We start from the raw sequence: 15,501 nt of genomic DNA on the forward strand, positions 1-15,501 counted from the left end.
CCATTATCCCTTTGCCTTTAACCCTGACATTCAGTCTTAACACATTTTTCTCTTAAATAATTTATTCATTCCAGAATGTCAAGGGTCCACTTACTATTTATTTAAAAAAAAAAATCGTTGGTGGCATTAATTTAATAATTCTTTTTTCTCACCCTCCTTCCCCAAAGAACTTTTCAACCCTTTTCACCTCCTTCTCCTGCTAGATACAAAAGATGTACATAGTGATTTTATGTCCCCAGAACATCTGGAAGCATTTCTGAAACAAGATACTACTTAATACCTATATAGTTGTTTTTGAACATCGGTGTATATATGGCTGTAGAGCTGTGTATTTGGATACAGGTGTAGAGACTTACACTTCAACAAGAATGTCCCTGAGGTTCACCGTGACTTTGAATCTTTTGCCAGAATTTTCCCCTAATTCAGTTAAGCAACAAGTGGTAGGATCTGCATCGGTGGCATTTCTCCTGAATGCCATTTAGCAGCAAGGGTCAACAGTGGTGACTGCCAGGCAGGAGAGTCCTGCGGCCAATCCTAAAGCCCAAAGCTGTGGGCCATGTAGGAGTCCACAGGGATGCTGTCATGGGCTGGCACCTCTTCACTGAGCTGCCTGTCCCATCTGGCACATCTAGAGAGTTCTTTGCAAAATCCCCAGGATGCAAGAAGCTGCATGACAGCCTCAGAGCAAAGACAGAGGCAAATTGTCATGATACATCCAGAGAATGAAAGAAGACAATAGGGAGGGAGAAGGAGGGGAAATACATTCCCTAAATGGGATGTTCCTACTGTTAATTCTGGGGAACAGATCACTCCTGGGGCAGCAGACGAGTTCCTCTGGCTCACTCCCTCCATCTGTGGCCACGTGGGGGTCATGCCAATGTGCGAACAAGATTAACTGCCCGTGTCATGAGAGGATTTTTCTGGAGATGTGCTGATGCATTGGGAGGGCAGTGAGGCTTCCTTCCTCATCTCCTAATGACAGGGAGCTCAGCCATGCCATCTTGACCTTCCTGAATCCAGGACTGATTGCCTACGGGGGAGCCTCACCCTGAGTAGTTCAATGGGAGAAAGTCAGCAAATGGGACAGTTCACCTCATGGGACAACCAGAATCTGATCACCAGGACATAGGAACGGCCCCATCAGATTTCTTGAGCCATTTTGTCACTTGGAAGAAAATAGTGTACCTTCGTATTTATTTAAGAGTGCTCACGGCCATACCTAAGAGCGATAAATAGGTCTAGCCAAGACATTACTGTCCATGTCATTAGCTAGGAGTGCTCTCTATAAGCTGATTTAGGTACTGATAGGAATGTTTGGTTCTTAATATTGATTGGGGATTGGAACTTTGTTTTTGTACATTTATTTCAAATGAGGAGGAGGTCATTTTTCTAAAAAAAAAAAAATGAGTATTTATTATTGTCTTACTGGTTTCTTTTGATTATATACCTCTCCTCCTCAGTTCATTCTCACATTTGTTTTTCCTCTTTCTCTCTGATTCTTGCTTTTGCCCTCTCCCACTCCTTTTTGATTTTGTTGCATAGGTAGAGTGCTGTATGGCTAGCATTGTATTGTATGTAATTAATTTTGCACAAAGGCAAACATTTAGAATAGTAGGTTAATTTTGATTGTTTTTATGGCCATGCCAAAATAATATTCTGGGCTGGTGGAGAACAAAGGACTGTTCTTTAGGACTGAAACTTGATTTTGCTTGTAGTTAAAAAAAAAAAGAAACAAAAAAAAGAAAACAACACAAAAAACCAACAAAAAACACACACACTCACAGATGTTGTTTCGTAAGTGTTATAAGCACTGGATATAAATGGTATTTTTTATCACTTCTGACTAATGTGAAGCTGTTGTACGAAAACTACATGAACAAAAGTCATCTGTTTCGACTCGTGTGGGCTTGCCTCACAGTTGCCGGATTTGAGTCATTTTTATGTCTTGTTATTTCATTTATTTATGCAAAATACATGTGTGTATGAACACTTTGTTTTAGCTCCAGCTCTGCCTCAGTACTGGGGTTCAGTTACTCCTAGCCATGTTCTTGAAAATGAAAGGCTATTCAGGAATGATCTGATTGTAAACGTCTCTTTCATTGGGTCAAACAGTGATGCTGTATTTGAATCTAAATTCTGCACATAAGCAGTTTATTCTATTTATTAGCCAAGTTTGGCTCTAAATATCCATGGAAATTAAGAATGACAATCATAGGGATCACTTCATTTTATTTTCAGTGGGGCTTAAACAAAGTTTTAATGATTTTACCATCTCATTTTAGATTTTTCTAATTGTGTAAATATAACATAGAAATAGAATTTATTTTTGGTTCATGAATATTTAGTGAAATATAAGTTATGTATTTCCTTTTTGTTCTCTATCCATGTATGTTGGTCCAGACTAGAAGTTGACAAGTCACTGTACCTCATGCGGTAGTGAATTATCAGCCACAGTGAGAGAGCAGAGCCCCACTTGCAGCTGGAGCAGGAAAACCCTTCGCTCGGGTTCTCGTACAGTTTAGAACCCACTGTCCACAGACTCAGCCTTTCACTTTTTTTCTCATAGAAAGCTGATGAATTGAACATGGTGAATTTCCAGCACAGCTGGGAGGGAGTCAATTTGCTCTGTGAATCCACATGAATCTTATAAGGTAGTCCCGTGACCATTTAATAGCATGAAGCATGAAATGCCATTATAAAGGCAAAATCTGCCTCTGAGATTGGCCATTAATGAAAGCCTCATCATGCCAATTAGATTAAAGAATGTTAATCAACTTTTTTCATTGCTCCCTATTTCATAATATCTTCAAATCAAAGGTAAACATCTCCATTTTGTTAAAGAACTTGCAGGAACAGGATTTTCCTTGTCACTTAGAATAGGGACACTGACCGACAATCCTGTCTTAAAAAAATGGACCATATAGAATAGGAAGGAAGGAAGGAAGGAAGCGAAGAAAGAAGGAAAGGAAGAAAGAAAGAAAAGAAAGGAACCAAAGGAACGAAGAAAGAAAGAAGAAAAGAAGAAAGAGAAAGAAAGGGAAAGAAAGAAAGGGAGAGAGAAAAGGTCAGTCTGTGGACAGGAGCAGCCAGTCGAGCAGTTTCTGTTTCGCTGGCAGATGTGAGGTGGTATCTTTTCCAGGAAGGTACGAAAGCTGTGTTGTTTTCACCTGTATTCAGCTCACCCTTTTAGGAGCACATCAGTTCGCTCCACTTGGTATTTGATACTCTCCAACCTTGTCCTCAGGCCTGATTTGATTTGCCAGGGTCCCAACACCATCTCTCAGGCCAAGTTCTAAATTCAGGTGTGGGCTCACAGTGCTATTGAGCTTGTCAAATTCTGGCCTCCCCTGAACATTAGCCCCACTGGAGCCTGGGGTGTTTGAAAAGGGTGTGATCACTCTAGGGCTGAAATTAAAGGCTTCTTTCTTTTCCTTGTGAAGCCAGGCTGCTTCTCTGGAGCACACCCTCCTGAGCAGGGGGGCGCAGGCACTGGTGAAAGCGGGGATTGTTTTGAGGAAGCCCATCGACCCCCAGTAGGAAGGCAGCCTGGTCACACCACAGCTGAGGCTGCCCCTCTTAATTCACTCATTCTGCAAAGAGGTGACCTCTACCTACTCATTAAGGAAAAGTAAAAGAATCGCTTCGTAGTTTTAAACCATACAAGAAGTCCTGTACCAAGTGCCAACAACTGCAAAGAATGCAGCTAGAGGAATGTATTGAAATTATTACTAGGTCTTCCTTTTTAATGAGAATATGACAAAAAATGGTTGCTGTAGCCTTGCCTGATTTTGTATATGTTTGTCTAAGGACTGAGTTGGCACTTAAGCTCATTTCTCAAAGTATAATAATATTGTATGACCTCATTTGTCCTTTTACTAAAGCACTTGCATCATTTCCTTAAGTCATCTGTCCCCTGACATGTTTTCTTCCTTAATAAACAACTTCTGTCTGTTATTCCTGCCGATTATGTTCTGTTTCTGATGCCATGTACTATTGAGCGTAATCCTCTGCTAATATCACTGAAAATACTGATATGCAAACACTTTTCCCTTTCATCCCCACCCCCATCTTTTCCTTTGGGGACAGATTTCTTTCCAAAAGCTCATGAACAAGTATTGGGAATGCTGGTACCTTGGAGGCAGGGCTAGAGGTGGGAGGGGGCAAGGCAGAAAGGTAAAGCTTAGTGCAGATTCTCTTCTGATTGTCGTCCATGGCAACACGAAAGCTTGAAGGCAACTCAGTGACAGATCTTGCTCAGTAGTTTCTTATTCCTGAAGAACAACAAGCAGAAAGTGAGGCCTCAGTGCTGGTGCTCTTGGAGTATGGGGAATGTGCAAATATTTAACTGTTTCGTATGCTGCACATTGCAGACCTGCTCATGTGCATTCTCCGTTTGTCTTCCTTTGTCATATGTGTTTTTGCTTTTTTGAAAAAGTGCAGTCTTTATTGTACCCTTCTCCAGCTTGTAGCAAATTAGAATGCTTAGCATTTATGTTCATTCATTATTGTATTTGCCATGTAAAATTTTTATTACCTTAGACAAGCTTATAAGCTGTTACTACATAACTTATCTTATTGTAACTCTTTTATTTCCCGACATTGTAATTTGTTTGTGATGTATATTGTGAGATTGTATTCTATGTTAATTTAATCAGCACAATTCACTGACATGCTGGACTGACATGCTGGCTGCTGTTTCCAAGTGTAAAGTTTGTGTAGGGCTGTTGAGACAACTGCTACTCTGTTGTCAAGGTACTGTGCTGGTTCCTCTAGCAACACTGCGGGTGTGGCCCTTGGGACGCTGAGGGCATTGAATACACCCTTGAGCAAATTTTAACTGCAGATTTTCTTTGTAGAAATTCTATGTATAATGCAGGTACCTACTTGGCCCATGGCTGGTAACTATTTGGGCAATTAGAAAAAAAAAAACAAGAACCATAAAAACTAGTGTCTATTGCTGCTTTGAATATGTTTGAAAGTCTGAAAATGTAAATAGTTTATCAAAAAAAATCTTGTACAGTCCAGTGTAAAGTTTTTAAATGACCTTAAAAGGGTTGTCATCACATCTTTCTCACACTCTCCTCCTGACAATGGAAAAAAAGTTTGCTAAGGATTAAAGAAATGAGAAAAAAAAGAGAGAATCTCTTCAGATTTCAAGGAATGAATCATTGTTCTTAGCTTTGTTGCATACACACACTTCTTGGATTTTGTTGTGCAGTATTGATGTGAGATAAAACTCAATATTGAATAACCTTTCAGTGGTACTTTTCAAAGTCTTCCCCTCCTCTGCCTCATAATTAAGGGAAAAGATAAAATTGAAAGACACACTGTCTTTATCTATCCTGGTGTATGTTGGCACCTTACCTACTTTTTTTTTTTTTTCCTTTTTGCACAAGGTGCTTTCCTGATATGTTAAACATGCCATCTTTGGGTGATAATGTATATGCCATGGTGGGGCCTCGGCCCCTCAGGGGAGTGTCTATAAGAACTGCCTATTTATGCTCATTTACCTCAAGACTGTCCTCTCTACCCTTAATCTAGTCGTCATCACTCCATCTTTTGTACTGCTGTTGACACTTACAAATTAAAGATAAATTTTGTTTTATGACCTCCGTGTACGGCCTTGTCTGTGCCCTGCAGACTGTCCCTGCCCTGAAGCCCGGTCAGTCCTAGGCTTCCTCCTCCCTCTCCCCTCCCCCTCCCCCCAGTGCTTGCTGCTGGAGCCTGCAGGGCTCCCTTACCCCACTTCTCTGCCACTCCTTGCTTCTGCCTTGCTGGGAGGTAAGGCTCAGGAAACCTTCAAACCCCTTAGCCTGGGAGACTTGCCTGTTTTTTTCCTTGTGGAGGCTACACTGCTGCAGCAGGAAATGCTTGTGGATTCAGACGGTAGGAACAGGATCCAAGGCGGATTTTTTTGTCAAGAGAAGATGAGAAAGAATGTCACTTCCTATTTGCCTGACTTCTTCATGAGAGTGAAACGGTTTATGAAAACTCCCAGCATTCCTGGGTATGAACGAATCTCAAGGGCCAGCCTTTCATCTGACATCAACTTCTACAGGCCTAGCGCCAAGAATGGAAAATGCTGCACTTCTGGAACCCTCACCTCCACTGTGGTTGGGAGCAGTTGGCTGATTTCTCAGCTGCTTCTGCAGCAGAGGAGAGTTCCCATCTCGCTGTGCAGCCATGAGTTGGCTCAAGAGTGAATGATATCAGCCTCTTAACAGTCTGGGGTCTGGAGGTGGGGTAGTGGACTGAAGCGAGGCGGGCCCTTAAAGGAGACTGGCCAAACCAGCCAAGCCAGTGCTGTGGATCCAGAGGTTAGTGACCAAGGCCTGGAGAGGGAAACCAAGGGCTCACGGGAGAGACAGGAGAGGCACTTCGCCCTGGGGCCTGACCACCACCCTAGGACATTCGTTTCTCCTTTTGTTTGAAGTAAATCTGTGCTGTTTTCTGTTTGAAAAATTTCCTCTCCTCTTTCAAAGTGAAAGTGAAAGTGAAGTCTCCGACTCTCTGTGACCCCATGGACTGTAGCCTATGAGACTCCTCCATCCATGGGATTTTCCAGGCAAGAGTACTAGAATGGGTTGCCATTTCCTTCTGCAGGGGATGTTCCTGACCCAGGGATCGAACCCGGGTCTCCCGCATTGTAGGCAGAGGTTTTACCATCTGCGCCACCAAGGAAGTTCCTCTTTCAAACCCCACCCCAGATACTACCAACTTATCACTACCTTATCAGGCCTCTCCCTGCTCCCCAGGCAGTTTCAGGCTCTCCCTCAGGGCTCCCAAGTTACATGGGAAGAACTATGATCACGTTATCTCATTGTAATAACCTGTCTCTGTGTCTGTCTTTTCTGCTAGATAACAAGCTACTGAAACCAAGGACTGTGCCTTGGTCCTCCCAGCTCCCAGCACAGTGCTTGGCACAGAGTAAGTGCTCAACACTTGTTTGTGGAATGAATGTATGAGTGGTGGCACCTTGGCCTCTATGCATGTTACAGATGCCTCCGAGTATCAGGGTCTTAGACGGTGGAGTGAGGGAGCCTGTAGAGGTACCGTAGTAGTTGTTATTTCATTTGGAGAATATTTTTACTTGAAACATCTGTAGTCATTTTTTTTGGGGGGGGGAACCATTTCAAGACAGAGTGATGGTTTCTCTTGATCAGACTTGAAGGAATCAAGTTCCCATGCTTTGAATGCCCACGTTTCTGAACCTAGCATCACTGCTCTGTCCTTCTTCCCAGGCATCCTGGCTAAAGCATGGAAAAGATAAACCAGAAATAAGAGGCTTTATGGATTTGTCCTACTCCTTGCTTGACATCCCAGGGCCCAAGATTACCTTTCACTCTGCCCAGCGATAAGCGGTATTGGCAGGCCCACCCCATGGACATCCACCACAGAAGCAGGGGTCTTCTTAGCTTCTCTGCCTGCTGGGGAGAAGGTAGTGACCACACATGCTGTTTATTTAGTACCTACTCCTTCTTCTACAAAAGAAACTCATGGTCCAGGTAATAATGACTCTTTCCCTTAATAGTGCTCTAGAGCCTTGCTTCCTGGAAGTATGGTTCATGGATCAGCCTCATCATCCCTTGAGACACATTAAAGCACTTCCTGGGCCAGGCTGAGTAGCAGGCTCTGATATACAGGAGCATCTGATGACTATAAGCTGCCTCTTCCTAGTCAACAACACACCATGGCGTGGAGAGGTTAAGGATGATTGTCCTCATTTGAACTGTGAAGGTCTAGAGACAGGAAGTGACCTACCCAAAGTCAGACTTCCCTGGTGGTTCAGACGGTAAAGAATCCGCCTGCAGTGTGGAAGATCTGGGTTTGACCCCTGGGTTGGGAAGATCCCCTGGAGAAGGGAACGGCTACCCATTTTAGTATTCTTGCCTGGAGAATTCCAAGGACAGAGAAGCCTAGCCTGGAAGGCTACAGTCCATGGGGTTGCAAAGAGTAGGACAGGACTGAGTGACTTTCACTTCACATACAAAGTCATGCAGAGATTAACTAGCAGTGTCGGAATGCACACTTGTATGTTTCCATTTTAAAAACAGTTGACAGTGTTGCATAGGGCCCTACAATAGTCTGTGGAGACCACCACCCTGGGTTGACTCCAGCTATCAGCAGGCATCCTGAGGTGTGTCACTGAGGGGGCACTGAGGCATCTAGGGGCAGTGGTCTTTGACAGCTCCAACCCCTGCTCTGGCTCGGCCTGGCCAAGAGAGACCCGCCAGCTCTCTTAAGAGCTTGTTCTATAGTCCTTCAAAATTGCTTCTTTTTTCCAGAAAATGTGAGTTGCTCTGAAATGATCTGATTGCACTTGTCACAAACACTATATCGTGTCACAGGAATCTAATGGATTCCTTTGTCTCATTCACTTTTTTTAAATCCTATAGTCTTGGCACATACTAGTTTCTCCATACATGTATGTATTCTTAAGACACTTAAGAATAGGGCTTCCCTTGTAGCTCAGTAGGTAAAGAATCTGCCTGCGATGCAGGAGACCTGGGTTCAATTCCTGGGTCAGGAAGATTCCCTGGAAATGGCAGGAAGAAAGGAAATGGCAACCCACTCCAGTATTCTTGCCTGGAGAATTCCATGGACAGAGGAGCTTGGCAGGCTACAGTCCATGGAGTCTCAAGAGTTGGACACGACTTAATGACTACACCACCATTCTTAAAACAATTTGAAAAACGAAGGAATGAACTCTTCATCTTTAAATTCCAAATCTTTCATACTCTGTGACTGGTAATTTTTTTTTTTTTTTTTTTTTGGCCTATCTCTATGGCTTATAACTCTCCAGACACATCAGGCTGTTTGTAGTGTGTTTTCACATGTCTTTGGACTTTTGGTCAATTCATGTTCCCTGTCTAAATTGCCCTTGCCCTACTTCTGCAATCACCATCTTTCCTTCCAGGACCAACTTAAAGTACATCTCCTTCAACAACCTCTACAAAAGTCCTGAGTCTACGATGTAGCAGAAGCTTTATTAAATGTTTCATTTAAGCCTTAACAACTGCTCTGAATGGTAGGTACCATTTTCCCTGTTTCACAGAAAGAGATACTATAACTTGGATAAATCAATTTGCTTGGTCAGGGTCTCCCAGTTAGTCAGAATGTCTTTTGTTTGGATGGGCTGCCTCTCAGATTTCTTCAGCTCAGAATGAATATCTTTCTCTCTGGTTCAGAGTTTCTTAACCTTTTATTTTTTCCTTCATTATCACTACTCAAGGAGACTTTTAGACATTTTCTTCCCCAATAGTGCTCTACCACGCATGGAATTTAAGTACCTGCTTGCATACTCTATTTGCATCTATGCTTTATTCATTTAAAAAAAAATGATTTTTCGCCCCCTATGAGCCAATTTGAGTTAAATTCACCCATTCCAGCCCATTTTAGTTCGACAATTCCTAGAATGTTGACGTTCACTCTTGCCATCTCCTGTTTGACCATTTCCAATTTGCCTTGACATTCCAGGTTCCCATGCATTATTGCTCTTTACAGCATCAGACCTTGATTCTATCACCAGTCACATCCACAACTGAGTATTGTTTTTGCTTTGGCTCCGTCCCTTCGTTCTTTCTGGAGTTATTTCGCCACTGATCTCCAGTAGCCTATTGGGTACCTACCGACCCGGGAGTTCCCCTTTCAGTATCCTATCATTTTGCCTTTTCATACTGTTCATGGGGTTCTCAAGGAAAGAAAACTGAAGTGGTTTGCCATTCCCTTCTCCAGAGGATCACATTCTGTCAGATCTCGCCACCATGACCCGCCCATCTTGGGTGGCCCCACAGGGCATGGCTTAGTTTCATTGAGTTAGACAAGGCTGCAGTCCATGTGATCAGAGTGGCTAGTTTTCTGTGATTATGGTTTCAGTGTGTCTGCACTCTGATGCCGTCTTGCAACACCTATTGTCTTACCTGGGTTTCTCTTACCTTGGACGTGGGGTCCCTCTTCATGGCTGTTCCAGCAAAACACAGCTGCTGCTCCTTACCTTGGATGACGGGTATCTCCTCACCACTGCCCCTCCTGACCTTGAACATGGAGCAGCTCCTCTAGGCCATCCTGCACCTGAGCATCTGCCCCTCCTTGGACATGGGGTAGCTCCTCTTGTCCAGTGCCCCTGGCCTCGGGCTTGTGGTAGCTCGTCTTGGTTGCCGTCCCCGACCTTGGGCATGTGGTAACTCCTCTTGGCCACACTTCTGTGTGGTCTGTCGCAGCTGGACACTGCTGCTACTGTGGGCAGGAATCCCTAGAAGAAATGGAGTAACCATCATGGTCAACAAAAGAGTCTGAAATGTAGTACTTGGATGCAATCTCAAAAACGACAGAATGATCTCTGTTCATTTCCAAGGCAAACCATTCAATATCATGGTAATCCAAGCCTATGCCCCAACCAGTAATGCTGAAGAAGCTGAAGTTGAACGGTTCTGTGAAGACCAACAAGACCTTTTAAGAACTAACACCCAAAAAAGATGTTCTTTTCATTATAGGGGACTGGAATGCAAAGTAGGAAGACAAGAAACACCTGGAGTAACAGGCAAATTTGGCCTTGGAATACGGAATGAAGCAGGGCAAAGGCTAATAGAGTTTTGCCAAGAGAATGTTCTGGTCATAGCAAACACCCTCTTCCAACAACACAACAGAAGACTCTACACATGGACATCACCAAATGGTCAACACCAAAATCAGACTGATTATATTCTTTGCAGCCAAAGATGGAGAAGCTCTATACAGTCAACAAAAACAAGACCAGGAGCTGACTGTGGCTCAGATCATGAACTCCTCATTGCCAAATTCAGACTTAAATTGAAGAAAGTGAGGAGAACCACTAGACCATTCAGGTATGACCTAAATCAAATCCCTTATGATTATTCGTGGAAGTGAGAAATAGATTTAAGGGACTAGATCGGATAGACAGAGTGCCTGATGAACGATGGACAGAGGTTTGTGACATTGTACAGGAGACAGGGATCAAGACCATCCCCATTGAAAAGAAATGCAAAAAAGCAAAATGGCTGTCTGGGGAAGCCTTACAAATAGCTGTGAAAAGAAGAGAAGCAAAAAGCAAAGGAGAAAAGGAAAGATATACACATCTGAATGCAGAGTTCCAAAGAATAGCAAGGAGAGATAAGAAAGCCTTCCTCAGTGATCCATGCAAAGAAATAGAGGAAAACAACAGAATGGGAAAGACTAGAGATCTCTTCAAGAAAATTAGAGATACCAAGGGAACATTTCATGCAAGGATGGGCTCGATAAAGGACAGAAATGGTATGGACCTAACAGAAGCAGAAAACATTTAGAAGAGGGGGCAAGAATACACAGAAGAACTGTACAAAAAAAGAGCTTCATGACCCAGATAATCATGATGGTGTGATCACTCACCTAAAGCCAGACATCCTGGAATGTGAAGTCAAGTGGGCCTTAGAAAGCATCACTACGAACAAAGCTAGTGGAAGTGATGGAATTCCAGTGGAGCTATTTCAAAGCCTGAAAGATGATGCTGTGAAAGTGCTGCACTCAGTATGCCAGCACATTTGGAAAACTCAACAGTGGCCACAGGACTGGGAAAGGTCAGTTTTCATTCCAATCCCAAAGAAAGGCAATGCCAAAGAATGCTCAAACTACCGCACAATTACACTCATCTCGCATGCTAGTAATGTAATGCTCAAAATTTTGCAAGCCAGGCTCCAGCAATATGTGAACTGTGAACTTCCAGATGTTCAAGCTGGTTTTAGAAAAGGCAGAGGAACCAGAGATCAAATTGCCAACATCCACTGGATCATGGAAAAAGCAAGAGAGTTCCAGAAAAACATCTATTTCTGCTTTATTGACTATGCCAAAGCCTTTGACTGTGTGGATCACAATAAACTGTGGAAAATTCTGAAAGAGATGGGAATACCAGACCACCTGACTGGCCTCTTGAGAAATCTATATGCAGGTCAGGAAGCAACCATTAAATCTGGACATGGAACAACAGACTGGTTCTAAATAGAAAAAGGAGTATGTCAATGCTGTACATTGTCACCCTGCTTATTTAACTTATATGCAGAGTACATCATGAGAAATGCTGGGCTGGAAGGAGCACAAGCTGGAATCAAGATCACTAGGAAAAATATCGATAACCTCAGATATGCAGATGACACCACCCTTATGGCAGAAAGTGAAGAGGAACTAAAAAGCCTCTTGATGAAAGTGAAAGAGGAGAGTGAAAAAGTTGGCTTAACACTCAACATTCAGAAAACAAAGATCATGGTGTCTGGTCCCATCACTTCATGGCAAATAGATGGGGAAACAGTGGAAACAGTGTCAGACTTTATTTATCTGGGCTCCAAAATCATTGCAGATGGTGACTGCAGCCATGAAATTAAAAGACACTTACTCCTTGGAAGGAAAGTTATGACCAACCTAGATAGCATATTGAAAAGTAGAGACTTTACTCTGCTAACAAAGGTCTGTCTAGTCAAGGCTATGGTTTTTCCTGTGGTCATGTATGGATGTGAGAGTTGGACTGTGAAGAAAGCTGAGTGCCGAAGAATTGATGCTTTTGAACTGTGGTGTTGGAGAAGACTCTTGAGAGTCCCTTGGACTGCAAGGAGATCCAACCACTCCATCCTAAAGGAGATCAGTCCTGGGTATTCTTTGGAAGGAATGATGCTAAAGCTGAAACTCCAGTACTTTGGCCACCTCATGCGAAGAGTTGACTCATTGGAAAAGACTCTGATGCTGGGAGGGATTGGGGGCAGGAGGAGAAGGGGACGACCGAGGATGAGATGGCTGGATGGCATCACTGACTCAATGGACATGAGTCTGAGTGAACTCCAGGAGTTCGTGATGGACAGGGAGGCCTGGCGTGCTGTGATTCATGAGGTCGCAAAGAGTCAGACACTACTGAGTGACTGAACTGAACTGATGAGCCAATTTTTGTCCCTATGGTGGCCCATTACCCTTATTGAGAATACATGGTCTGTATCAAGTTCACTTTGAGGTCTGGCCCTTCCCATGGAGCTTGTAATAGTTTCGCTACTCTACATTGAATACTGCATTCTGTTTACTAGGGCTTAGTAGCAATTTTCCACAAAACATGGAGATATGAAACAATCATTTATCATCCTCATAAATTCTGTGAGTTCACAAATTTGAACAGGGCACAATAGATGGTTTTTCTCTATTCCTCAATGTCTGGGACCTCAGCTAGGACGCTCACAAAGTGGGACTAGAATAAAATGGCTCGTTTGCTCTCATGTTTGGCCCAGTTGATGCCAGCTGTTGGCTAGAACATCTACATGTGGTCTCTTTGTGTGACTTGGGCTGCCTAGCAGCATGGTGGCTGAGTGTCAAGGGGGAGCAGACCAGAGCAGAAAGAGTGAGGGCCAGGTTGAGTCCTCTTTTCTGGCCTAACCCCAGAAGTCAAGCAGCATCACTTCCACTCCATCCTATCCACTGATGAAGTCAGAGACATGCCTGATTCAAGGGGAGAGGAAATCAACTGCACCTCGCAATGGGACAGGGATAAGCCTCTGTATAGTATGTGGGACTGGATAGGCGGCTGTAGCTGTTTTTGGAAAATACAATATGCTGCACTCTGGTATTTGTTTATCTGTGACTCTGTGCCCTACCTCCAACTACCACCTCATCTGTCAGAGGGCCTTGTACATGGTGCAATGTTGGTATATGTGTTTGAAATTTATTTGGATACTCTGAGTTGAGAGAATAAAACCCCAAGCTGCAGTCCATTCCTGCCATCACCAGAGTGTGGTTACCAGCTCCAGAAATCCCTGGAGAGGTCAGCTTTGGGCAGGAAGCTCCATGATGCACCACAGTGCTCTAGAACAAATAGTGATGAGTAGCAAGTATTACAAGCAAGATCCTGGTTAAAGTTTGCTTTTTTTGTTTGTTTGTTTTTTTGTATCAGAGGCCATCTGTTATTTCTGGAAATATTCAATCAGTCAAATTCCAGTATATATATTTATAGATACATAGTTAGATAGGCAGATAGAGTGAATGAGTGAGTCACCCAAAGTATTTGCAGTAGGATTTGACTTATATTCACCTCTATCGAAGCCTGTCAAAGAAACTGTCACCAATCAGCAAAATACAGTCTACCTCCTTTCAATAATATTCTACCTGCATTGATATTTCTGTCAAAACTACTATCATCAATACAACAAAAGGTGTTTTAAAATGGTAATAATCAGTATTATGAATCATAAAGTATACCAAAATTAGCACTTTTCAGACTTGGGAAATAATAGTTTGATGTTCTAGCAGTCTCTAATATGACCTATAGTAGCAGTTAAACCCAAAAAGTTAAATTGAGAAAAAAAATGTGAACCTTAAAACAATCTTTTAAATTTCTGACTTTGGATTAATATTAATCAGTTAATGGATATTATTATACATACCCAAACCAGATCTAAAGAAGCAAGGATATTTAGCATATTCTTTTATTTGAATCCTATTTATAATTCTATTTTAAAATATTGCTCTCTGCTAATTTTAATAAAACTCCACTAGTATTTCCAAGTATCATTATATGAAAAGAATAAATGAACCTGGATCCTTATCATTGAATGCAAAGTATAGAGTTTAGATATATTTTTGGAAATAAAGGATGCACTGATATTATTAGTGAATAAAACAAGCAGGCAGGAAAGCTAAGGCAAAACAAATAATTACATGACCACAAAGAATGATCAGAATTCTGACCCTGAGACAAGCCAATTGTTCATTCTTCCTTGATATGACATCTACTGCCCTGATTCACCCTTGGGTTATTTAGTTGCAAAAGGTAGTCATATAGTCTATATTTGAATTAAAACCTTTATGAGATCATCTAAATGCACTTTTGCACATTAAAAAATTAATTCACTTAAAAAAGACATTTGTTTATTAATGTTGAAAAGAAGACCCACTAAATAAATGGGGTTGAGCCACTGGAGAAACAAGAAGTAATTTTCCAAGCAGCCTTAGGTCTGGGTTTGGGAACACCTTTACTTCTTCACCTGCAGAGATAACTTGGATCCTCTGTGAGTACCAGGAGGGCAGGTAGGAATGGATGTGCTGCCTACTATTGGCCAAACACACTTGCCCTGGACAGAGCTATGGAAAAGACAAGTGTCTGGACCTTAAACTGTGTCAGATAAGACATACCAGGGGATAAATACTGCCGCTATAAATACAACTCAAGAAACTGGATCATTTTTCAGGCTGTTGAATTTCAGATGCTTGCCAAGCAGAGTGTAATATCTGGGACTCTCTATTTTTGCAACTCTACTGCAAGAAATGGCTAAAATCCAGTTAATTTAACCAAGAAAATCTAAGAAGTGAAGACCAAAAGAGTTAAATTACCCAATCAAAATTTGAAATTGAAATTAATTTCACAAATTTTAAGAGCTATTTGGAGGAAATTCAACTTAACCCTAAATTTCAGTCAACTCCACAAGGATAGGCTAAAGAAATACAAGACACACTGAAGAAGATTAAATATTCATTAATTTC

Source organism: Capricornis sumatraensis, chromosome 16 (genome assembly GCF_032405125.1).
Source record: "Capricornis sumatraensis isolate serow.1 chromosome 16, serow.2, whole genome shotgun sequence".
NCBI classification, from domain to species: Eukaryota; Metazoa; Chordata; class Mammalia; order Artiodactyla; family Bovidae; genus Capricornis; species Capricornis sumatraensis.